Genomic DNA, 26,951 nt, shown 5'->3' on the forward strand with positions numbered 1-26,951 from the left:
GACTGGGGAATGGCGGACGGCGGGTTGGGTCTGGATCGGGGCCGGACGCTCTCCAGACACCGGAGGATCCGTTCCCTCCAGCTTAGTCCAGTGGTGTCTGGGAGGTCCAGGGGGCGATAGTAATTGGCCCCGATCCAGAACAAGGAGTTCATAGTGGCGTCATCCAACGCCGTACTCGCGGCGATCCCGCAGAACTCCTGCTGATGGAGTATGCGTGGGAGATCTTGGCGGGCCAGGGCGGAAAACCACGCGGCAGTTTCCATAGCCGTGGGGAGAAACAAACAGGAAACAAAAAAACATGGAAAACAAAACAGAGAAAAAAGCCGCCGCTCACTTTTTGTTTTGGTCCGCTGTTCTGTCACAATTCATAGGAGCAAGGAGCGAGGAGACGAGGAGTAGGTCAGAATAAACAGTCTTTTAATGACAAGTAATCAAAAACGGGAAGACACATAGACATTTAACAGCGGACAAAAAACCAGGGGAGAACACAGGACTTATAAAACAGGGAACGTAATCAGGAAGAACTGAAACAGGTGCGCATGCAAATGGTCCGGATTGGGAGCACTGGGAGATATTCCAAATCTCAGTTTTCAAAATCTGTCAGTTTTATAGCAAAATACAAACAATATGTAGGCTATATTGCAATAATGAGTTTGTCAAGCGGCATGTGAGTCCATCATCTTTACGATTACAATAACGAACGACGAGACATTATTTTCGTTATAAATTAGGCTAAACTGTTTTTTTTGTTTTTTTTTCATGCCTTATGATGTTCCTTCACTTTATATCTTGCTATAAACTTGAAATAAAGAGCAAAAACACATTTATAATTTGTATTTCGTTATAAAACTGACAGAATTTGAAAGCTGAACTGTGTGTAAAAGCAAAATTGTTGCGATTACTGGTTGGCTGGCGCGCTACAAATGATGAATGGAAGACGTTAAATATTATGTCCTCATTTACAGTATACCATGAATAAAACAGTTTGTGAATAGTCACTTAACGTTTACAGCAGAAAAGACAACAATATAACGTATGTTAACAAATTTGAGTCCACTTCAACCTTTAGATCATTTTATTGCTGTTTAATTAAACAAGCTATGTGAGGAATGAAAGTTTGGACGCCACAGATGTTTTTGCGGAGCAGGTGGTGGAATTTTCACAATAATTTAATGAATTGATTCACATAAATACAGCGATCTGTCACGCCACATTAAAGATCCTGAAAATCACATTATTGTAAGACACATAATTTGTAAAAACTGATTTTGAAAGCTGAGACTTTCTTTTATATTAAAAGCACTAAAGCACAAACTTAAGCTATTGCTATTGTGTGGCTGGCGCACTACAAATAACGAATGCAATGGAAGACATGAAATATTATTTCCAAGCATATTGTCCCCGCGAGTATGACACATGGTATGATTTCTGCTAATAATCCCACATATATTTGTAGTGTATTAAAAAAGGGTTAAATAAGAGAGCTACAGCGCCCCCCAAAGGAATGTCGATTGAGTGTGTGAGCTGATGTTAAGAAGCAGTTGCTCCTGTTCAGTCTGTTAATAAATATCATATTCTTGATATTAAGCTGTTTCTGCGAGTCCTTAAAATTGACATCCCAGTAAGATGATGCGGCCGCAACAATATTCAAATCAATTCTGGTGGCCTGGCAACTTCTCCCGGTGCTCTCTGTCATGGCCCTGCTGGTGTGCCCTGGTTGGCCACCAGATGTCACTGTGTGTGTTAGCACATAGCTTGTTGTTTGTTGTTGGTGCCATGTGCTCTCCTGTCTATTGTCTGACCCCGCCCTCCTTGTTATCTCATTATTGTTTCAGTTACTTCACCTGTGTCCTCCTCGTTTGGCTTCCCATATAGTCTCCTGGTGTCTGCAGTCCTGTGCTGTTTCGTTGTTAATGTTGGATGTTTGATGTCGTGTGTGGGTTGGGTTACATGTATTGCAGCTCTCTGCCTACCTGCCTGTTTTTCCCCCTCGGGGTGGTTTTTGTTCATTTTTGTTTCTCTTTATTATTAAAAAGACCCACTTTCTCCTGCACTTGAGTCCTCGCCTCATCTCTTGACCATCCCGTGACACTCTCAATGCGGGCTATTTGCATGTGCAATATAGGCTATACTCTCAAAATATTATATCATTTAATTTCTACGATTTAAATTCTCTAAACATTTCAGCTTTATTCTCTAAACATTTCGACTTTATTCTCGAAACATTTAGACTTTATTCTCGTAATATTTCGACTTTATTCTCGTAATTTCGATTTTATTCTCGAAATATTACAACTTTAATCTGGTAATTTTAGATTTTTTTTTTTTTTTTTTATGTGGCACTAAAACGCTGTCGTACTTAACAAAAATGAAGGAACTGATTCCTTTTTTTATTTTTTTTTGTGTTTGAGTTCTGCCAATTTACTAGGATTTACAGTGTAATAAAATCGCATACCTAAGCTACATTTAAAAATGGGATATTTAAGGATAAATATGTTTTTTCCCGACCACAGTGGGTTTTTTGCAGCAAAATATTGGCTGCCAAGAAAATTCAAGAGACATTTAGAAACCAAAGTATTTTCCTCTTCAGCCTATAATAATTGTGCACATTATTGGGCCCTCCACTCATCCTGTAATGTTACATCAAGCATTGTCAAGTTTCCATGTGGTATCTAAATGGGGTTTATGTGAAATCTAAATGATGATTGAAGATTTGCTAAGCCTACCTACTTTGTCCGACTTTATTTCTTTGTTAAATGCAGTCTTTTATCCTTTTAAGCAGCCTTTATAGTTATATTAAGGATAAGGTGACCTTTATTTCAGAAATTAAAAATACTCTATTTATAGTACTAATGACTAATGTCCTGATGATGACGTCTTAATTTATTTTAACTTTTCAGATCATTCCTACACCCCTGCTGTGATGGGTTTGCACTTGATGGATAATCTGGATGCTGAAGGAAAACCAGTTGAGAACCACTGAGTTAGATGATAACGATTAGGACCTTAGTTGATAAATTTGCTTTTATACTCTCAGTCGACTTTGTAAATGTCAAAATCTACATTGACGTATGCAGTCACCTTTGCTCTGCTAGAGTTACTGTGACCTTGAACGTCTCTAGAGCAGGGCATTTCTCCATATTTTTTTGCAGTTAAGAGGTTTATTTTGGCTCCAGTAGCTGTGGCTTCTATTGTCTCCCTGTAGTAATTATTCTTCTATTTACATTGTCCTGAAAAGCCGTTAGTTATAATCTTGTCAGACGGCACATGCTATTTACTCAACATTAAGCAATCAAACCTAACCCCAGAGGTAATCAACGGTGAAATCACTAGTCCTCATTGCACCTGCAAGATGGATGAGTGATCAAAAATGTTTGCAAAACGCTTTATAGGGGAGGCTCAAGAGAGAGACAGCCGCAGAGGCAAATGGCGCCTACTCATCCGCTACCGTGAGATGGGCTGCTAATACGCGGGCCTTATGTCCGGTGGATCATTTAGATTTATGCGTGTCATGGGAATAGTATTAAAATTTCATGGATGTGTGGATGGAAGGAAGGATAAGTGGATAGAGCAAAGAAATATCCCTGGTAGTGAGATATTGATGTTACAGGGTTTTTTAAGAAATCCAATCCCCTCCACTGTGACCATTAATATAGCTTAACATATGCTTCTGAATAATGCTAGTCTAGTATTACCGATACGCAGACGTGTATTTGCCTGGTATAGTACAGTGTTGCTTGCACATTTTCAATCCCCAACCCAAAAACTTTACAATAATTTCTTCTGCAATAAAGTTATTACACTGGTTTGTATTTTTAACATTCTTAAATCAAAACATTTACTTGAAAAGCAAAATGACGTAAGACAAGAAGTCTTGTTTTATGGGAACTTATGTATATGGAAGTTTATGATTAAATCAAAAAATATCTGCGAATAGCGTAAAAGAGTAAACTCAATTCAAAAGGAAAACAAGTTTATTAAAGGAATTGTTCATACAAGATGTTGATGAGTGTGTTTCTTCATCAGATTTGGAGAAATTTTGCATTACATCGCTTGTTCACCAATGGATCCTCTGCGGTGAATGGGTGCCGTCAAAATGAGAGTCCAAACAGCTGATAAATACATCACAATAATCCACAAGTAATCCACACGAATTCAGTCCATCAATTAACATCTTGTGAAATGAAAAGTTGCATGTTTTTAAGAGACAAATCCATCATTAAGGGGTTTTAAGTATAAATTGTCACTTCTCCATAATCTACAATTTTTATTTTTTTTCTTGTAAACAGTGCTTGATCTATGCATATTTCTCTCCTGATTCAGATGAGATGACTTTTCACTGGAGAAAGCAATGGAAACAGTGGTTTGAAGTGGATTTGCTTCTGATGGACCGGAGTCATATGCACTACTTGTGGATTATTGTGATATATATATATATATATATTTTTATCAGTTGTTGGGACTCTCATTCTGACGGCACCCATTCACTGCAGAGGATCCATTGAGCAAGTCATGTAATGCTAAACTTCTCCAAATCTTTTCCAATGAAGAAACAAACTCAACTACCTTGAGGATGGCCTTAGAGTGAGTACAGTTTTCTGAAATGTTCATTTTTGGGTGAACTATTACTTTAAACAATATGTCATTGTTATTATTAATATTTATTTTTTTATGTATATAGCCAGCAACTATTCCATTGCTCTAAATGACAGCTCATTTTTAAAGTGCTTTATTTAAACACTGTTTACACTAAACATTGTTTTAATAAGACTGAACCGATTCCAAACCAGCTGCTTATGAGATTCCATTTCAGTCAGGATGATACCTACAGGTATGTATGGCAGCTCAGCAGGTTTGAGAACAGAGCCTATATTTTGTGAAAATTGCATGACGATTTCATAGTTTAAAGTGTGTTTGAAAGATTCAAGTGAGACAGAAGGCACTGCAAAGCTCCACCTGTCAAACTCAGAAGAAGAGCAGTCATGAAAAAGGCGAAGACAAGGTTTCGCAGATTTAGTGGCTTAGAAACTACAGCAAATGAAACAATTACCTCCACTGACTGAACCTCAGAGTGACAGTCAATTTGAAAACAAGTCACTCCATTTCAGTGGAGGAATGAGTCGGAGTGGATGAGTGTATTGTGAAGTGGGCCAACGTCCTTTTTAAGGGGACAATTTAGTCATCTTTGGAGAACCAGAATAAGTGGTGGAGGCTTTGGTGCTAAGCTTGCATCTGTGTGAGAAGGACCCAGAGGTAGTACACAAGCTTAAAGGAGTAATTCAAGTGCATTTGACAGCAAAAAGAAATAAACATGACAAACAAATCTCTAAACGGTGCCAAACAGCTCCCGATCACTTTAGAAATGATTTTTGGAGGAATACGGGAAGCTGCCATGATGTTGAACATTTCAGAGAAACAAACAGTGTTTGGATGGATGCCCAAAAGTTTACTTTTGAAAAGGATGGAGTTTAAAGTTTGAGTGCATGTCTAAAACAAGCAGAACATTTTGTTACAATGCTACTTTGTTTATGCTACCTGGGTTTAAAAAGATAGCATGTTGTGATTTACTCTGATTGGTCACTTTTACTGTGTGTTGCTTTAGAAATATTTTTGTGTTCCACGAAAGAGAGAAAGTCATTAATAATATGGTTATTAATTAATAATATCGTTTGGAATAATATGGTGAGTAAAATTATATTTACAGGACCAAAAGTAAGAAACAGCCAAATGTTGTCTAAATGTTGTGTACTCATTTCTCGTACATATACAGGGTCAGTCAAATTGATTGATTGAGTGATTGACTGATATATACTGTATATATATATATATATATATATATATATATATATATATATATATATATATATATATTTTTTTTTTTTTTTTAATTCAGCAAAGATGCATACAATCCTGAAAATAAATAATAAAATAATGGTTTCCACAAACATATGAAGCAGCAGCATTGTTTTCAACTATGATAATAAATAAAAATGTTTCTTGAGCAGCAAATCAGCATAAGAGAATGATTTCTGATGGATCATGTGACCATGTATTTCAGTAATATAATAATATATTGTATTTCTTTTGTAATATTTGATATGCTTTTACTGTATTTTTTTATCAAATATTGCAGCCTGGTTCAGCATAAGAGTCATAAAAAATTATCAGCATATACAGGTGCTGGTCATATAATTAGAATATCATCAAAAAGTTGATTTATTTCACTAATTCCATTCAAAAAGTGAAACTTGTATATTATATTCATTCATTACACACAGACTGATATATTTCAAATGTTTATTTCTTTTAATTTTGATGATTAGAGCTTACAGCTCATGAAAGTCAAAAATCAGTATCTCAAAATATTAGAATATTTACATTTGAGTTTGAATAAATGACCATCCCTACAGTATAAATTCTGGGTATCTCTTGTTCTTTGAAACCACAATAATGGGGAAGACTGCTGACTTGGCAATGATCCAGAAGACGAACATTGACACCCTCCACAAAGAGGGTAAGTCATAGAAGGTCATTACTGAAAGGTGTGGCTGTTTACAGAGTGCTGTATCAAAGCATATTAAATGCAAAGTTGACTGGAAGGAAGATTTTGGGTAGGAAAAGGTGCACAAGCAACAGGGATGACCGCAAGCTTGAGAATACAGTCAAGCAAAGCCGATTCAAACACTTGGGAGAGCTTCACAAGGAGAGAACTGAAGCTGGAGTCAGTGCATCATGAGTCACCACGCTCAGACGTCTTCAGGAAAAGGGCTACCAAGCCACTTCTGAACCAGAGACAACGTCATAAGCATCTTAACTGGGCTGTGGAGAAAAAGAACTGGACTGTTGCTCAGTGGTCCAAAGTCCTCTTTTCAGATGAAAGTAAATTTTGCATTTCATTTGGAAATCAAGGTCCCAGAGTCTGAAGGAAGATTGGAGAGGCACAGAATCCATGTTGCTTTAAGTCCAGTGTGAAGTTTGCACAGTCAGTGATGATTTGGGCTGCCATGTCATCTGCTGGTGTTGGTCCACTGTGTTTTCTGAAGTCCACAGTCAACGCAGCCATCTACCAGGAAATTTTAGAGCACTTCATGCCTCCTTCTGCTGACAAGCTTTATGGAGATGCTGATTTCATTTTCCAGCAGGACTTGGCACCTGCCCACACTGCCAAAAGTACCAAAAGCTGGTTCAATGACCATAGTGTTACTGTGCTTGATTGGCCAGCAAACTCGCCTGACCTGAGCCCCATAGAGAATATGTGGGGTATTGTCAAGAGGAAGATGAGAGACACCAGACCCAACAATGCAGAAGAGCTGAAGGCCACTATCAGAGCAACCTGGGCTCTCATAACACCTGAGCAGTGCCACAGACTGATCGACTCCATGCCACGCCGCATTGCTGCAGTAATTCAGGCAAAAGGAGCCCCAACTAAGTATTGAGTGCTGTACATGCTCATACTTTTCATTTTCATACTTTTCAGTTGGCCAAGATTTCTAAAAATCCTTTCTTTGTATTGGTCTTAAGTAATATTCTAATATTTTGAGATAATGATTTTTGACTTTCATGAGCTGTAAGCTCTAATCATCAAAATTAAAAGAAATAAACATTTGAAATATATCAGTCTGTGTGTAATGAATGAATATAATATACAAGTTTCACTTTTTGAATGGAATTAGTGAAATAAATCAACTTTTTGATGATATTCTAATTATATGACCAGCACCTGTATATATATATATATATATATATATATATTTTTTTAAACATTAAAAAGCCTATACTAACCCTAAACTTTTCAACGGTAAGTATGTCTGAGAAATGGTAATAAGCAGTGAAAGTTGTGTCATGAAATGCAGAATCTGAGGAAGGACAATTTTTACGTTGTCTGCACAGAGGAAATCACTGTAATATCTTACACGTAACGGTTGCATTGAAAATAATTGCAGTATTTCACATAATAATGGCAATTTCATGAGCAAAATACTGAATCCTTCATAATGTGAAAAGACTGAAAACTTGATAATGCGCAGTCATTTCAAATCTACCATTACTGAAGCAACAGTGCGATCAATCGCTGCAGGATTACTGCGTATTGAACATATATTTGTGACAGTATCATTACAGACATCTATTGCTTCACATCCTCTGTACGACTCAATCAATTTCTTGTGCATGAGACCGATTTTCGGCAACATGACTGCTAGATAGGCATCGCAAAATAGCCCCTTCTCTTTCGTTGAGCTAATAGCTTTCATTTTATATTCCTGTTATGTGCTGAAAAAGCAAATGTATTATTAATGCGAGAGGACGACATACTATCTATGTGATAATGTGAAAAGTTCCATCAGAGATCATCTTTTGTTGTGCTCTTTGTTGTCTTTCTGTCTTTGCAACAAAACGCCTGCCATTTAAATTTCAAATGTAATCACATTTATTGTTGTACAAACAGTTCGGTACATAACAGCTTGGATTACATATTCAAAAGGGTGGATTATGAATTCAGTTCACTTTATAAAAGAACAAAGCGCAATTACTGATGCACAATAGACCTCTGTATGAAACTGAAAATGTTCATAATGGCTAATCTGAGTGTAATCTAAAGCCCGGTGTCACTGTATGTCCAGACAGGTGGGTACCCTGGAAAGGACATATGGTAGCACGGCTTTACCATCTGTGCTTCTCATCCGTCCTGAGCTAATGATGGAGGGCATGTATTCTTGGCAGATTTTCTAGAATGATCTGCGGGCTGCGTAGAGTAAACTAGTTTCTCTCTCCTTCGCAGTCTGTCCTTTGTTGTTGCAAATAACCTGCCATCCATCAATATGATGCATCTTTAAGAGGGGCTGCAGTACCACCCTGCCAAGACAACAGTTGGAAACCTCACAGTTTCTCAGTAACAGCCCTTTAACAGAAGACAAATGCTCTCCGTTCTTTGTTTCATCCCAAGGCACTGCAGAGATCAGTAACAAAGGTTGGCTTGGTAATGTTTGCATTTGCCTTTCAAATTTACTTCACACGGCATTAAACAGGGAGCACTGGTATAACAACATAAACGTGTTTTATGAGGACATTTCCTTAGTCCTCATAATTAAAATAGCTATAAAAATATGCTAAACAATGTTTTATTAAAATGTAAAAATGAAGAAAGTTTTGAGTGAGGGGAAAGGTTAGCCTAGGGTTAGTGTAGGGGATAGAATATACAGTTTGTACAGAATTAAAACCATTACGCCTATGTAGAGTCCCCTTTTTTTAAATTTAAATTTAAATTTTATTGGTATTGAAATAAAATCTTGACGAAACTTCTTTTTTTTCATGTTTTAAGTAAAATAATAATAATAATTATAATTCAAAATGAAAACTGAACTTTAAACCTTAAAGGGACTCAATTGGCTATGGATCTCATGACTTGCTGTGCTGGTTCTATAGAAGGAACGAAGGAAAATGACTCATATTGGATGTTAGCTTTGAACAGTAACCTGTAACAGCCAAATATACATACTGTATCTAGAATTAAGCAAAAGTGAAAATAAGGTGAACTTGGAGTGCTCTGCATTCACAAAGCACAAACTGTACAGACTGGCAAACTATGTGTATGAGATGTGATTTGATTTTTTTTTTTTTTTTGCACAGTTTGCAGAGTTTGCACATAATCATTGTGCACTGACTTGAATCATTGAGTCTTTTGTTAAAACTATAGTTTTGCAAGCATTTTTATTTATTATTTTTTTTAATTTTCCATCATAAAATTATATAATTAAATGCATATGTGGGCACAGCTTATAATTTCAAGTAATAAGCAAAAGACTTTTTAAGGTTTTTAAGAGCATGAGCAACATAAATTATGTCAAGTGTGTCTAAACTGACAAGTTCATGTGTGCTAGAACTACACTGTATGTGCAAATGAAGAGTTGTACCATGTACAAAAATCATGTTTTTTCATTGTGCATTCCATTTAATCTCAATCAAACTGCAGTTGGTTTATTTTGATTAAGTAAAAATAACAGGGGAAAAATACAGCTAACTAACACAATAAAACGCAATAAAAACATGGTAAGATAATTTAAAAAAACATGATTTTTGAAAATTGTAAAAAACGGAGTTATCTGTTTTTGCAAATAAACTCTTCAGATATTAAAGGGAAATTTTGATGAAAATGAAAATTTTGTCATTAATCACTTACCCCCATGTCGTTCCAAACCCGTAAAATTCAGATTGCACGTCTGATGGCAGATGGACTGCTTTGACGACGTCTTTCATACTGTTATGGACCTTGACAGTACAATTTACTATGCAGTCAATGGGACAGTCACATCAGGCCCGTCGCCAAGGGGGGGCATTAGGGGGCAGTGCCCCCCCCAAATGACTCGACGTGCCCCCCTGCTTACATGATCACGAGTGAACTTAATATTGAGAACGAAAAACGTTTATTTTACTGATCTAGTCTATAAATATTGCGGGGGGAAAAAATAATGTATTCAGCAGCATTTAGCTCAAAGAACCACTAATTTCTACAACGGTAAATTATTAGGAACCTAATAACACAGTGGTAGCGGACAGGCACGCAGTGAGGGGCGCGCAAATAGATTCACACAGATGGATTCACACTTTCACCTGCACGCACCTGCAGCACTTCTGTGTAGGGAGAAAAACATAATAAAACACCATAGGCCTATATAAAAGGAATAGTCCTGAACAAAATGTATTTCACTTAAATAATTAACATATTTTAAAAAAATTTAAAAACTGCGACATGTCTACACTGAGTTTCGTTTTATTTTTGGGACCGCGCAAGTTCAAGGAAACCAAGAGGACTGAAAGTTCACCTTTATTTGTTTTTTTTTTTTACAAAAGCACAATGTTTTGTTTTTATTGTGAGTGTAGGCCTCCACAAATAAAAGTGAATCCAAGCAATCGCGCCGCTCGTGGGAAACATTTGTATTCGTGCCGAATTCAGTTTCTCTTTAAATACATTCTTTTGGCAAGACTTTTATATGTTCTTTATAATGAATGCCAGTAGGCTATAATTTGTGTTTTATTTTATGATTTGTATATATAAATTTATACTATAATTTTATAGCTGCTTAGACTCTATTTTCTGATTTTTATGTTCCTTTGTTCTGAATAACATAACATTTAAATGATTTGTTGACAACTTCTGTTTTTTTTTTGTTTGTTTTTTTCTCTCTATGTAATTTTGTCTGTTATGAGTCTAGGCTATAGCAGATTTTTGTTGTTGTTGTTGTTGTTGTTTAATCCATGCAGCAAATGTTTTAAAAATGGCTCGAAACATTGTCATAAATTCATTGCATCCCATTTTAAAATGCAAAAATACTGTTATAAGCCTACAGATAGCAAAAATAAATAAATAAATGAATAATTGTTTTAGCGTAACATATAGTGTAGCATGTTGTATAGACAAATCATATAAGATAGTGTCTTAACTATAAAACATAGCCTAAATCCCTTAAAAAAATCTCCCTTTGCTCAGCTGCACATGCGATTGTGAATCAAATTTTATATTGTTATTGTTTTATTATTATTGTGTAGTTGGAAATTTAAAAAAAAATTGCGAGACATGTCCTTAATGCATAGACTATTTTTTGACACGTTTTGTCCGATCCATTGATATGATTATTACATAGGCTATTGCAATTTCGAGAGTAGGCTAAATCTTTCATTTCTGGATGTCACTCCAAATAGGCTACTTTGTTGAGTGTACGTGGCATTTGGTTAAGCTTTTACGGGTTTGGAACGACATGGGGGTAAGTGATTAATGACAAAATTTTCATTTTGGGGTGGAGTTTCCCTTTAAAGAGAGTGTGCACTGAAGATGCAATTAAATTTTTATTATTTTATTATTTTTTTTTTTTTTTTTTTTTCTGCTATGTCTATAAACTAGTCTTGTTGAATTTCTGGCCATGTCTAGAACTTGTAGTTGTGAAGTGAACCAGCTGACATTGGGAAACGCCTCCACAAAATCATCACTCTCACATCCCTTGAGTCATTTCCCAGCATGCTATTTTAACTTCTTAAGCTTTCCTTTCATCTGTCATTAAACATAATTCTTCCCAGTGGAGCACATACAGCAAATTTCATGCACATGTGATCTGTTTTTAGTCTTTCTCTCTTTTCTAAAATGCAATCATCGTGTTTTAATTTTGTGCATTTGCTTGATTAGCTTTAGTCCTAAATAAGGTTTTCGTCTTACCTGTCGATCCACGTGTAATGAATTCGATAGGGGGGCCCTTATGCCCCCCCATCACTGTCTAATCAAGATTATTTATGAGCTATTACAGTAGATGTGGGCTGCTGTATAAGACTGCAGATGTGTAAGACCTCCTCAGGTAACGCTGTCACATCACTCTAATGTTGGAATCAATCACGCAGTAATTGAGTCTATAGGAACTGTTGAAGCTTAAACAACTTTTTTCTCAAGTGCTAATTAAGTCAAACGAGCATTTTTTTAATTGTTTTTACTATTCTTAAAGGAATAGCAAAATCAGAAATGAAAATCCTGTCATATTTGTTTATCGTTTTGTTCTGTAGAACACAGATGAAGTTTTTTTATAGCAGAATGTCGAAGCTGTGGTTTTCCATACAATGTAAATGAATGGTGCACATGACTGTGAATCATGGATTGATGCATGGAAGTGGTATGAAGTTTTCATGCATTATGCTTGGGTAACACTTTATTTTACGGTGTCCTTGTTACACGTTACATACTTACTATTATAATAAAAATAAAATATACATAATTACATGCAACTAACCCTATATATACCTAAATAATAATACTCAGTACTTATACATTATGTAACAAGGACATTTTAAAATAAAGTGTAAGCTGCCTTTGTGGTGTTTTTATCAAGTCTGGCTGCTTAGAAAATTATAAAAATGTAGACCTACCAGTCAAAAGTTTGGAATAATGTTTTAGTCTCTTGTGCTCACCAAGACTGCATTTATTTGATAAAAAATTAAATTAAAAAAAAAGATTTTGTGAAATATTATTACAATATTTTTTACATTTATTTTGAAATTATTTTATTCATGTGATGCAAAGCTAAATTTTAAACTACCATCACTACAATCCTCAAGTGTCATGATCTTAATGTAATAATATTTCACAATATTACTATGTTACTGTATTTTATCAAATTAATGCATCCTTGGTAAGCATGAGCGGTTTTTTTTTCCATGCAATTTTAATAACTTAACATTAATTGAAAAAATAAAAAATAATAATTAAAATTAATTAGCAAAGGCAAAAAGCTGATTAAAAATAGTGAAAAACAGATATATTGAGGCCAGTTACAGGACCTAAGAGATTTATTTAATATAGTTTGTGTGTGTACGAATTAGGGGGCATGATTAATTGTGCTTTCAATTGCATTTTTTTTTTTTTTTAATAAAACACTCTAACGTAATGTGTTAAATCTTGATGTGAATGGTCACAATCTGAGCTGTAACTGTCAGACATACCATTAAGTGCTAATTTCCTAAAATATTTAGTTTAATACCCACTGCAGGAAATAATTTCCAATTATGATTAATAATGCACTGTCCCCTCCTACACCACTTTAGAAAGGCTCAGTGAAGTCATAATATGACCAAATGATGAAGTCATAATGATGAAAAATAATAATTTAGGCTACGATCTCTATATTTTTGTAGACAGCTGCAGAATAGGCTCTTTCCAGAGTAAACACAAAAACATTTCCTGTCGGACAATTAGGTGCCTGGGACTGTATATACATTGCTTTGAATGGCCTGTTTTTGTCACTTTCGGATTCCATTCGAACCACAAGACTTTAACGGCCCTGTTTGCTTCCACAGACATTAATATTGAACTGCAGCCTAGATCCCCTTGAGTGGAATTTTAACCTCCAAATATTGTGAGAGTCTTACTTTATCAAGTACCATAAAGAAATGTCGAGACATTCATCTTGCTGAGTCGACTTTTAATCTCCTCTGGGAGTAGTATGATATAAAATAAACGCTGGACTGCTGTACACACAAAATCAAAGCTGTGCTGACCTGCACCTCTTTGGGGTTTCGGACAGCAATATTAGCCTGTGTTTTAGATTCCTAGAGAAGCAGGTATAGCTTGAATGAGGGATAATGTTGCATAAGTACCTATTCGCACCATCATTGTGCTGCCCCCTGACTGGCGGCTGTTGGAAATGCGGCCGCACCGTTGAAAAGCCAGCAGTTGTGACTGCAGGGAAGATAACTGGGTCACAGATATTTTCCATTGAAGGCATCTACCGCAGCCATTGCTACAATATGGCCTTGTGCCATCATTCAGGAATCCATTCACTGCAATCTTGCTGAAGGTTAAACAGCATCAGAACTAGGTCCAAAAGATTTAGAGACTGTTTCTACCCCTAGGCAGCATATTGAATTGTTAATCATATGCGTGGTCATTTACTGACATGCTGATTATGCTATACTGTGTACAGTATTGCAGTGCCTACCGGTGTAAAATATTTCCTTTATCTTGTTGAAGTTAAGTTTAGTGGGGATATATTGAAGAGCTTTACATATTTAAAGAAACCAGTGGGCTAGTAATCTAGTAACAAGGCAAAAATGGTGTAATCTAGTTTGTACTAGATATTGTGCATTATAAATAGCTTTGCTTGTTATGTTCCTCATTTGTAAGTCGTGTTGGATAAAAGCATCTGCTAAAGGAATAAGTATAATGTAATGCTACTTGCTGTTGGTAATCGAATGAGGAACGTTCTCATTTGAAAGCATTTTATTGGACATATACGGCCCTGAGTATGAGAGGTATCATGCATTACTTCTAGTCTATGTGTATCTGTTTGTTTTGTCATTTTTATGGAGGAGTACACTACCCTTGTGAAAAAGAAGTGTGCTTAAATGTGTACTTGTAGCATACAATACTTAAAAAAAAGCTGTATTTGCAGATATTAATGAAATAATAGGCAAATTAAAAGGATACTTCACCCCAAAAGTTTGTCATCATTTATTCACCCTCAGGTTGTTCCTGCTGAATGCAAAAGAAGATATTTTGAAGAATGTTGGTAACTAAATAGATGCCAGTAGCTATTGACTTCCATTGTATTTCCCCCACTGAGTCAATGGCTACCAGCAAGAAAGAAATTCATACAGATTTGGAACAACATGAGGGTGAGTAAATGATGACAAAATTTTCAATTTTGTGTGAGAGAAGTGTAAGAGAGTACACTTTCATGACAATGTTTTTGATCCCAGTTTATATTGGGTGGCCTTAACTACTGTGTACTTACATTTAAATGAATCATTTGGTACAGTGCACTTATTGTGTGCATACATGTTTTTACATTGTACTTATGTTTTTAAAAATACATACCTATATGTAATTACATCTGTAATTAATTTATGCAATTACATTTATAATTACACTGTTGACCCATCCCTTACACCTTAACCAACCCCTCATACTACCAAACCTGTCACTAACCTTACCCATATCCCACCTCAATAGCAGCAAAAGTGTTTTGCAATACAATATGACCACAATAGGTACATTGTACTTATTTGTTGATGCAAGTACATAGTAGTTAAGGCCACCTAATATAAATTGTGACCATGTTTCTTAACACAATTAAGTACACTTTAAAAAAAAAAAAATAAACACACTGTAAAAAGTGATAAGTTGACTTTACTTTAAAAAAAAATTGATGAAATCTGTTGCCTTAAAATGTTTAAGTAAATTATAATTAAAAAAATAAGTTAAGTGAATTGTCAAGTTCACTTAACTTTTTAAAAAATATATTATTTACTTAATAATTTTAAGGCAACAGGTTTCCTCAATTTTTTTAAGTTAAGTCAACTTATCACTTTTTACAGTGCAAGTAATAATAACTTTGTAATAATTGAATTTTACTTTAAAGTATACATTTTAAATCATTATGTTTTGTCATGCTTTAAAGTAGAATGCTTATTTTGATGCATTGACTAACACACTTAAGCATGTAATTTTAACTGTAGGCATATTATTCAATATTACATTAATAACAGTTCAGTTTTTTAAATGCACTAAATTGCAGCTTCATCATTACATATGTGAAACTACAAAATTATTTTAATATATAACATACAAGTTAAAAAATATATATGTAAACATACATATAAAGATGTACTTAAGACCTACTTAATTAACTTAAGTCCTATTTAAGTGCAATTTAAGTGTCCAAAAACAGTACATTCAGTTCACACTTAACTATATTCTTGAAAAGTATATTATTTTCATAAACGTTTAAACTCTTATTAAAAGTGTACTAAAATGTACATCTTTTTCATAAGGGTATAGATGGTATACATGTTAGTCAACAGCATGGAGTAAGAATGCTCTTGTAGTTAGCAGTAGTGGTCTGTCATGAGCTGTGTTGCTTATGTGGGTGACGCAAGTTCACACAAGTATGGCTTGTCATTTCCTTATCCTGTTCTCCCCTTTGTATTTCCTGCCCTTTCTCCACTGCCCTGTCGATAAAAATGTCAATAATGCTAAAAAATGCAATAATAGATTCCAACTGAACATGAAAATTTAACTCCAATGATTTTTTACTTCCCAGACAAGGTATTGTGTTAGCTTATTATGCTGAGCGTTAGCTACTAGTTAGCCCCCAGCAGCAAAACGAATGCATTAGCTAGTTTCAATGCATACTTGTACTTTAGTGCACTAAAATTCTCCTAAATGCATGCTGATTTGTCTCCGCTGGAAAATTAGGCTCATGTTGGATTTGGTTTTAAACTGTTTTGAAACATCCTAGCTGCTTTTTAGCAGCTTGGTCTTGCAAACAAGCTACTTCACCAGCTGGTCATACTAGCTTATGGCAGTTTTTATTTTTTTTAAGAACTTTCATACATTGTAAATAAAAATTAAAAATGTAAGTTGTAAATGCATATATTACTGGAGTACATTTTACAAGAAAATGCTTCTTCAGCCTTTCATCATTTTACTTTACTTTTTTGTGTAATTGTGAAATTTACTATCAATTTCTCAGTGAAATTTGAACTTCTGACTGTGGGTGAAAGACTTTTGACTACAAGAAATATTATTTTACAGTCTTTACGCATCAAATTGATTGGTTCCTTATACCAATCCCACATTTCAAAGGGTTCATGAAAGGCCTTTTTTAAACAATTGTATGTTTCCTGAGGTGCACTTACAATCTTAGTTTTTTTTTAGTTTCTTTCTTCTTCATCAAAACAGTCATAATTTATGTATAAATAAATAATTTGAACGCTCCACTAGAAGGGCGTGTCTGCTGTGAGACTTCAATGTAAACACCCACTGCTCTGATTGGCTGACAGCTTAGCATATGAAATGAGCATTACTTTTGGAACTCTTTGAATTTGTTGATTATATACAACAATGACACATGTTAAGGGATGTATCAAGCGGAAGCTGGGACATCAATTTCAAATCCAGGTTTTTCAGTGGGGTAGAAAATAATAATTCATAATTTAAAGTCGGAGTTAATTTTGAGTTCTGAAACTTGTAGTAGAAACTTTTTTTTTTCTGGTAGAGTAACCTCTTATACTGTATGTGTAACAAGAACACGTTGATCCTCCGTTTCATGACCCCTTTAAAAGTAAAAAAAAAAAAAGCTACTAATAATGTACTAATTCTTCACCGTCACAGACCTCAGAGGAACTTTGTCACATTACTGTTCTCTTTAGATCTGCTGGGCCGTGGAGGGTGCAATAAAGCGTACACAATGTTTATGACATTTAATTACCCTGAAAAAAGACTCGCCGGCAGAGATTTGACATGCTCAAACTTTTTAATTAAGAAGGATATTATAAAACCTCATGTGTTCCCTTCCGCTCACATCTTTTACTTTCCAGACATACATTTCATAAGACTTCATGTTTGTCATCAGATGTTTCTAAACAGCGCAGACAGACTTTGAGATACAAAGCCGAGGCCAGTGTCATTCTTTCACTTTTTCAGACAGCCTTTTCTGCCGCAGACAGCCTGTGCTCACAAGCCCTTAGCGGAGACAAGTAGCCTGAACAACCCAGAAGTCACTTCAAAGACCTTTGAATCTATTCAGCAGAACCTTGGCAGAAGTCTGAAGGTAGAGATCTGACCTCGGATTCCTCAGTTTCGTAACTCCTTTATTGAGTTAAAAGCCTTATTTCTGGCTCGACCTTTTGTGTTGAGTGCATATTTGAGCGATTACAAGAAATGTCTGATGTTTTTATAATAAAGTCGCCAGGTAGTGAAGCAATCCAGACTGAAATTAACAAAGTGATGGAGCCAATGGCTTAAATGCAGTTGCTTTGTCTCAAAAACAGACATGAGTGAAAATACCTATTGAGCGCATTCACAAACTCAAAGTCGTCTGCTGTCTGGTAGCTTTTCTATTTTAATAGCTCGTCTGTATAGCGTCTACTTTCGCTGCACAGTGTAGCCTCCAACTTAGGTCAGTGAGGTTCGTCGAGCATATCCCTGCAGAATAATGACATTTTGATTCCCCTGGATCCCCTTGGCGGCGTAAAAAAGTCAGGTTTGATTAAAGGAGCGGCAGGCAAACTCAGGGGTAAAGCGACGGCCCCCTGACTATGAATGTTCATGCAATGCGTTTTTATTCTCTGAATCTTCTGTGATGGATGTTATCGAATATCAAAAGTCACCGGCGGTAATGATTCATGTAACATGGCCTGTAATGGAGGTGTTGCAATATCACTGTTGTTAATACTGTATATTCCTGTGGCTTTGAAGCACAATCACTCTCTTGCGTTGCCCTGGGTTGGCATTGTGCAGACGTTATTTATTTTTCCCACATATTTCATGTTCGTTCCGACGGTAGAGGGAAACAGAATTCTTTTTGACACCATATTGTTCAAAACATTTCTTGCGGTCCACTGAGGGCTGCACAGCATGTGGCGGCGGATGGCAGTAGCTCTGAAAGTGAAGGACATTACCCTTGCTTTTGAAATTATTTTCAGATTTATGCTCTTAGCAAAAAAGAGATTTCATCTTAAAGCTGAAGTGTTGTATTTTTCTCACGCTAGCTGAACATGGAGAGACAACTGCAAGTATGCAAGAATGTTTTTGGCAACATGGCATGAATTTGGGGCAGGATTATACATTTTTTGACCAATGGCAGAGAGGAGGAGCGTTCCCGTTTTATTATGAATGATTCATTAGTGCCAAAACCTTCTGAAATGTCACATTTCCCTACTGTGCTTGCAGCACCCTAAAATACTGTGTGTAAAATAGTAATATAATGTGTTAATAATAATGTGTGCTCTTATCATTTCGTTTTCAAAATCCTCCAAACTTTACGCTGATCAGGAGCTGTACATGGGATACGTGCGCTCGTGTTTTCAGTGCAGCTATCCTCGGACCCCTTCATGTCATCTACCTGCTCATTAAACTATGACAAGTGAGTTACTGCAAAAAGACAGGTATTGCTACACAGTGAATGAAACTATGGCACCATGTGCTTTTTCAAACCATTTTCATAGGTTTCACGTTATAATATCAGCTCAGAAAATACATTAATTTAAATACAAAAGATCGGTAAAAATGCACATTCAGGAAAAATGTGGATAGGTGAAATACAGTATATGAAAAGAGCTGTGAATTCACAGAATTCATAAACCAGTACACCCCCATATGGCAAGAAAACTTTTGTGGCCAAAATTTTTAATATCTAGCGTCAGCGTCAGTTCACAGCACTCATATATAAGGTCCATCAGTATTATCACCAGCTTCGCATTGCTCAATAGCTAATTACCCTCCTCCATCCCCAACTCTTCCTCTGTCAGTCAAGATTCAGTCTCTGATTCTCCTTTGAATCAGACTAATTTCTAAAATGTTACATTAAATTATTGAACTTTAATGATATCTGCAATACATTTTATGTTGGTTCTGTTCTTTTTACCCTGGGGGGTTATTGCTGCTCTCCCTGGTCTTATCTATGCTAGGCTGCATGGATACGCAGGGAGTTCTTGCCCAGAACAGAACCATACCGCCAATCCAAACTGTGTGCTAATTGTCAGTCATCTTTGACGATAGTGGTCCTGACAGAAATACGCTAAATATATGTTGTAAACAGTAAATCTCAATGAATTATATTTTTGAAATAGAAAATGTATTCATATATTTCAAAATGTATTACAGGGACAAGAAAATGCAATGGAAATGTGGAATGCAAATGTGTATGGAATGGCCTACTAGAGATCGAAAAAAAAATATATATATTTCCAATATTGTTTTTTTTTTTGTAAAATTGTAAAGCATGTTCCTTGCTGAGTTTTATTCAGATGTGTTATATGTTCAAACATTTTACAAATCAACAACAAATATTTTGTTTTCTTCTTCTTCTTTAAATGTGAAATATGTGAATGTATTTTCTTGGATTGAAATATATAAGGCAAAGTATATTTTTATATGATTTTAAATATACTGTATATATTTTTTAATATATTTTCAAAAATATACCAAAATGGCCCAAAAGTGTAGAAAATAGAAATATATTAGAAAATATATACATTTACATAAATATATTTTGAAACATATTTTTAGCAAATAAGTTTTTGGGTTTGGGTTTGAGTTTATTATTATTATTATTATTATTATTATTATTATTTGTTCATTTATTTAAAAATATATTTTTATTTTTATTTTTTATTTTTTGCTATGGCCCAGGATGACTTCTACTTATGAGGTTTTTAAGCGCATGTACAGTGGACCCTTTAGCAATCGACAACATGACAGATGTATTACATCCAGATTACGTTCATGCATATAGACTGTATTTTTTTAACAGTTGCAAAGTAATTACTTGTTCAAAAAAAGTAACTTCTCAGAGAGTATGCGATTTCGGATGCAGCCATCTCTTCATGTGAAATATCTTGTTCGCCTCTGAATTGACTTTCACAAGCTCTCTAATTTTTCCTCTATAATCCATCTGCTTCAGATCTGGTAAGTAATGCCCACTTTTCATGATCCAATCAGTGAATATACAGATACAGATTTTTTTTATTATTATTATTATTATTTTATTATTATTATTTATTTTATTTTATTTTTATGTTTTTAAAAGTAGTCTCCTATGCTCACCAAGGCTGTAAAACAAAAAAAAAAAACAGTAAAAATAGTAATATTGTGAAATATTAAGCCTATTCCTATTTTCAAATAACTGATTTCTATTTGAATATATTTTAAAAAGTAATTTATTCCTGTGATGTATGTTCAGCATCCTTACTCCAGTCTTCAGTGACACATGATCCTTCAGAAATCATTCTAATATGCTGATTTGCTGCTTAAGAAACATTTATGATTATTGTCAATGTTGACAACTGTTACGCTACTTAATATTTTTGTGAAAACTGATAGTTTTTTGTTTTTTTTTATTTCTTTGATGAATAGAAAGCTCAAAAAAGTAGAAAAAGTTCAAACAACATTTATATGAAATAGAATATCCACAGCTTTGATGTCTGTCAATATAAATCAAATAATATATAGGATTTTTGTTGTTGTTGAGGAATAAGTATTATAGGAAAAGATAGGAAGATAACATCTGACCTGTCTGACATGCACTAAAGGAAAGCTTTGAAAATAACAAGAACCTTTTAAACTGAGTGGTATCCCAGGGTTTGTTAAGTGCATATGCTAAAAGCATCAGGCGACTATGCTTTTCAGGTCAAAGGTGAGTCTCTGTGAACTCAATACAGACACAGGATATTGGTCTTTACTCTGTACTTAAATCCCTGTTTTAAGCAGTAGTCTATCAATAAGTAGTGTGTTTGCATATTTTCTGTGATTGCAGCAGGTACACAATGCAGTTTGACAGTTGCACGACTTATAATGAATAAACTACTCAAAGATGTGGATGTGGATCCGGCGTCTGTCGGATCTGGTAAATTGTAATGGATGAATTAGTTTGCTAACAAGCTTAAATCAGATTGTTAGATTACAATTATAATGTGAGCATCTGGTCAATACATTAGAATAAGCTTAGGTTTGGTTAATGTGTAATTGGTCATTCTGGGACATACCAGTGTGTTGTGAATCTATAGCAGCATTCGATTATTATTCCCAGGGCTTTGGTTTCAATATGAACCAGAAACTGCATGGCTATGTTCAGAATGCCATCCTACTTACTATTTCTGTAATATATAGTAGGCAAATTTTCCGTAAGCGTTGAATACCTGGATGACTGACTACATTTTCTCAAATTTACAGGATACAAGAGAGTATGCTGCGCACAACAGCTATTACACAATGCAGTGAGTTTGTGTGAACTGGAAGTAATACCAAGCACTGAGAGTAAAAATCATATTTTCATAGACAGACATTATTAATTATTATTACTATTATATAAGTAATTATGTATTTTGAATATGTGGTATTTATTTATTTATTTATTTTTATTGTTGTTATTCATGCGCACTGTAACCATGTATGCTGACGATATTTATGTATTTGTTTGTTTGTTTGTTGTCATTCAAACACAATGTAGCTGTGTATTCCAACAAAATTTTAATTATTTGTTTGTTTGTTTGTTTGTTTGTTGTCATTCAAACAATTTAGCTGTGTATTCTGTCAATATACACTATTATTATTTATTTTACTTCTATTTATAATTTGAACATTGCAGACATGTATACAGTTATTATCATTAGTTGTTTTATGTTATTTATATTTACCTTTTTAACATATTGTAGAAGTGTATTCTGACAAAATTAGCATTTTGTAAAAGAAAAATTTAGCATAGAAATTATTTTCACTCAGAAATAAAAACAGTAAATTTCACAGTCGCAAATAACACATTGAAACACTACTCATAATCTTTGGGTATTTTATGTCTCATAATCTCGTAACTGTTTTACAGTGTATTTTATATATTTTCTTAGAAATGCTTTTTATATATTTCTATTATTATTTATATATTATAGTAAATGTATCACCGCTGCCCAAATGTTGTGGCCAAACAATGTCACATACTACTGTTTAAAACTTTGTCATTGCATGATGTGTTTGATTTCACATACTATGTTTAATAATAGTAAGCTGGATGCAGTATACAGAGGCAGTATGCCAGTATTACATTCCAAACATAATCTGTCTTTCAGAATTCCAGACTTCATATTCGCCTTGTCTTTTATACAAAAAGGAATGAATGCACACATGAATACATCTGTGCATGAATGAGTGCATCAGTGCAAGCATGCATACATTTCTGTCTTTCTATCTCTAGCTATCTGCAGCTGAAGTAAAAACTCTCTTTGCCAGCTATAGAGGGATGAGGTGTGGATCAGTGATGCTAAATTAGGAAGGGTGTAAACCCGTACAGGAGGAAGAATACTCCAGGCATTTGGCTTCTGGTACATCACTTGGCCCAGTTCCTTTACACCAGATGAGAACACGCTAACTTTACAGCTAAAGCACTCATTTAATCATTACAGTAAGTTTAGCAAAACCAAGAATTTTAATCATTTTTGTGTATGCATATATTTTAATAAGTGATTGAAATAGCTTATTTCATGATATTATTATTATTGTTGTCAATTTAGCTTTTTGAAATATATATTTTAACTATTTTGCCATTGCATGCTGGATTTAAACCCCACTCCTACTTGTCAAAAGTATATTATTTATAAAGGTGCAACTCGGCTTTTTATTATTATTATTATTATTATTATTGTTATTGTTATTATTTTATATTAAACGTATCATTAATATGCGTGTAGTATGAGACAAAATTATTGGATTCAATACAGATTTTCATTTGGTGCTTATAATAATTACCATTTATACTAGTCTTTTTTTTAGAAGAAGAAATTAATACTTCCATTCAACAAGGATGCATGAAATTGATCAAAAGTGACAGTAAATATATTTAAAATGTTACAAAATATTTATTTATCATATAAATGCTGTTCTGTTGAAGTTTCTATTCATCAAAGATAATTCAACATTGATAATAATAATGCATGTTTCTTGAACAGTAAATCAGCATTTTAGAATGATTTCTGAAGGATCATGTGACACTAAAGACTGGAGTAATGACATTGAAAATGCAGAAATAAATCACATTTTAAAATATATTCAAATAGAAAACAGTTATTTGAAACTGTAAAAATATTTCACAAAATTGCTGTTTTTACTGATCAAATAAATGCAGCATTTATTTATTTTGTATGCTCAAAAACAAAACAAACAAAAAAATCTTACTAACTGAACTTTTTAACAGTACACATAAAACAAATAAAAAAAAAAAAAAGCAATTTCTAGCACCATTGTAATTCATAATGTGGAAATACATAAGTAACGTATTCATGTAGCTAATTGCTATTAATTAACATCTATTAATTGCTATAGCATTTGATTTCATTAGAAGCAACTTAATACATTCAAGACGTACGCTGTTCTGAACCCATGACCCTGGCATTGTTTAGTGCCATACTCTACCAGTTGGGCTACAGGAACATAACCCTTGTTATTGCCTCCAGCAGCAGCAGCGTTCTCTAGCTCACAGCTCTCCAACACATACTTCTCCTCGATTATTTGCAGCAGTATCATGAGATCACGCCCGCTTGCCGTTCCGCTGCCACCCTCATTGGAAATGATTTGCGACCAAGTGGGTAACTTTTTCCCGTGTACCACATGTACGATCTTGCCTCAGGACCGCCGATGATTAACACAAGCTAAAATTACATATTCTAACAGTGCTCAAATCAGAGGTGCTCGAACCATTGATACAGCTGCCGGCATAACTCATTGCAGTGGCCAACCCTGAAAATACTAGCATTATTTTGCAACATCATTGTTTTGGTAATATAGTTTTATTTGCGTACATTTACAGCAGGTCAGTAAAGTCATGTGGTTGATCCGGTCATGTGATGGCTTCATTAAGTCAAACTGTTAACAATAAGCAGCAATGCTTGGCAATGTTAGCAAATCAAGTAGGCCTTCATGAACTTAAGTTTTATAATATGTTCTCCCCACTTTTCCTTCAGTTTATTCAGTCAGAAGCATCTCATGTTATTATTAAAGTCATTATTAAAGTGTTGTTGGTAACACAATACTAGGTCATCATTTTCTCACCCTCAAGTTGTTTCAAACTTGCACGACTTACTTTCTTCTGCAGACCACAAAAGAAAATATTTTCAAGAATGTCAAATTGTTGTTGTTTTTTTCAAACTATAAAAGTCAATGAAACTCAAAGCTGTGAAGCTCAAAAAGAAAATATAGGTTTATACCTTAAGAAATTAATAGCGCTTTTGACAAATATGATGAAAAAGATGTTAGCATGAGATTCTATGGCTTAGAAAATGCAAAGTTTCTACTACTACAGTGCTCGGAATATGATATTCATTATTGCAACTAATATGATGAGATACTTATTATTATTTTCAATTATCATAAATGATAACAATGACAAACTTAATGCATCCAGGCCAAAAGGTGTCAGTACAAAGTCCAAAATCAGTAAAGCCTTTGAAAATAAAAAAGCTAAATAGTTCAAAATACAAATGAAAAATAATAAGCAATAATCCAGACAACACACTAGGGTCCAGATTTACTATACAGGGCAAATTAGCGTTATAGTGCCGATGGCAGGGGGAAATTCTGCAGGTGATTACTAACAATGCGCACTTTAAAGAACACAGACAGATCATTTCCATAATGACCAGCACAATCTACCAAGAGCAGTGCAAATTAACGCCTGCTTTTGAGCGTTAAATAATGGCGCAAATACCAGTAATTTGACAAGCGCAAATGTTAGTTTTGCGTTAGTCACGCGTTGCGTGATTCATTTTAATACTCTCCTCCCAAAAATTTTGTGTCTGAAAGGTTAACCCCTGCAAATGCATTTTTAATGCCACGGTCAGGCATTGAACAGGTCATGGTCAAAAATAACTGTGTCCACACCTTTTCAGCGCTAATTCTTTAGTGGCAATTCCTGACAGCACTATTTTAAAACCAAAAGACGGTTTGCGCTGGTGTAAATATGCCCCCAAGTACATAAGTCTTCTGAAGTGACATAATTACTCTACATGATTAACCAAATCAAAATATAAACCGTTATTTACACTCAAAATTCAATCAAAACACTGAAAGTGAACAGAGTTTGAGCAATTTCTCTAAATTTTAGCCATTAAGTCCTATTCCATTACGTTTTCATCATAAATAGCTTTGCAGGTGCAGAGTAATCACTATTGAGACCATACCTGCAGCGTTTGCTTTAACAGTCCAGATTGTTAATCGTTTGGTTAACATTGTGAAGTCCAATATCAAAAACAACATAGAAGTGTGTAGCATTCGATGCTAGAGTCAAACCCATTACATCCTCACGGCAAACTGACTAATTGTGAGCCCATGCAAAATTATGCTTCTGTTCTGTCTGATTATAAAGCTGTTTCTTGTCCTGCATTGTATGTTTAGACTCCTGGCTAGCAAGCATAACTGCTGTTTTGCGGTGGCACCATGCCCACGTTCGGCCCTGGCAAGGAGGTGGCACTAACCTGAGGGCACTTGGCATGTCCACACAGTGGCTGCTATCTACCCTAACGCCCTCCCGCCGCTCACCGCCACCGGTTCTTCGCTCTGCTTCCCAGCATTAATTAAACTTGGATGCAGCTGAAGCGCTGCGGTTAATACCCGCTGAAACCTCGGCACCTGCTACCCTCAAGAGGCTCCCCCACGGTGAAATCATGAATAAAATTTATGTTTGTGTTTGGGATTAGTCAACTTCTCATTTTTCCTGACCCTTAAAACGTCCCAGACTTTAATAGACATTTGTTGACATAGTGGGATTTCTACTTGCATTTCTCCAGCTTTAATTATTTAACTGTCCTTGGCTATCAAAGGATAGATTAGTCTGTTTTGTTTGATTGAGCCATGATTTCATTTGCTAATAACAACTGTTTCAGCTGGAAAAAACTGTGTGCTCAGTAATGTGCAGTGTTGGGAAGGTTACTTT

The sequence above is a fragment of the Onychostoma macrolepis genome, chromosome 05 (assembly GCF_012432095.1).
Source record: "Onychostoma macrolepis isolate SWU-2019 chromosome 05, ASM1243209v1, whole genome shotgun sequence".
Lineage (NCBI taxonomy): Eukaryota > Metazoa > Chordata > Actinopteri > Cypriniformes > Cyprinidae > Onychostoma > Onychostoma macrolepis.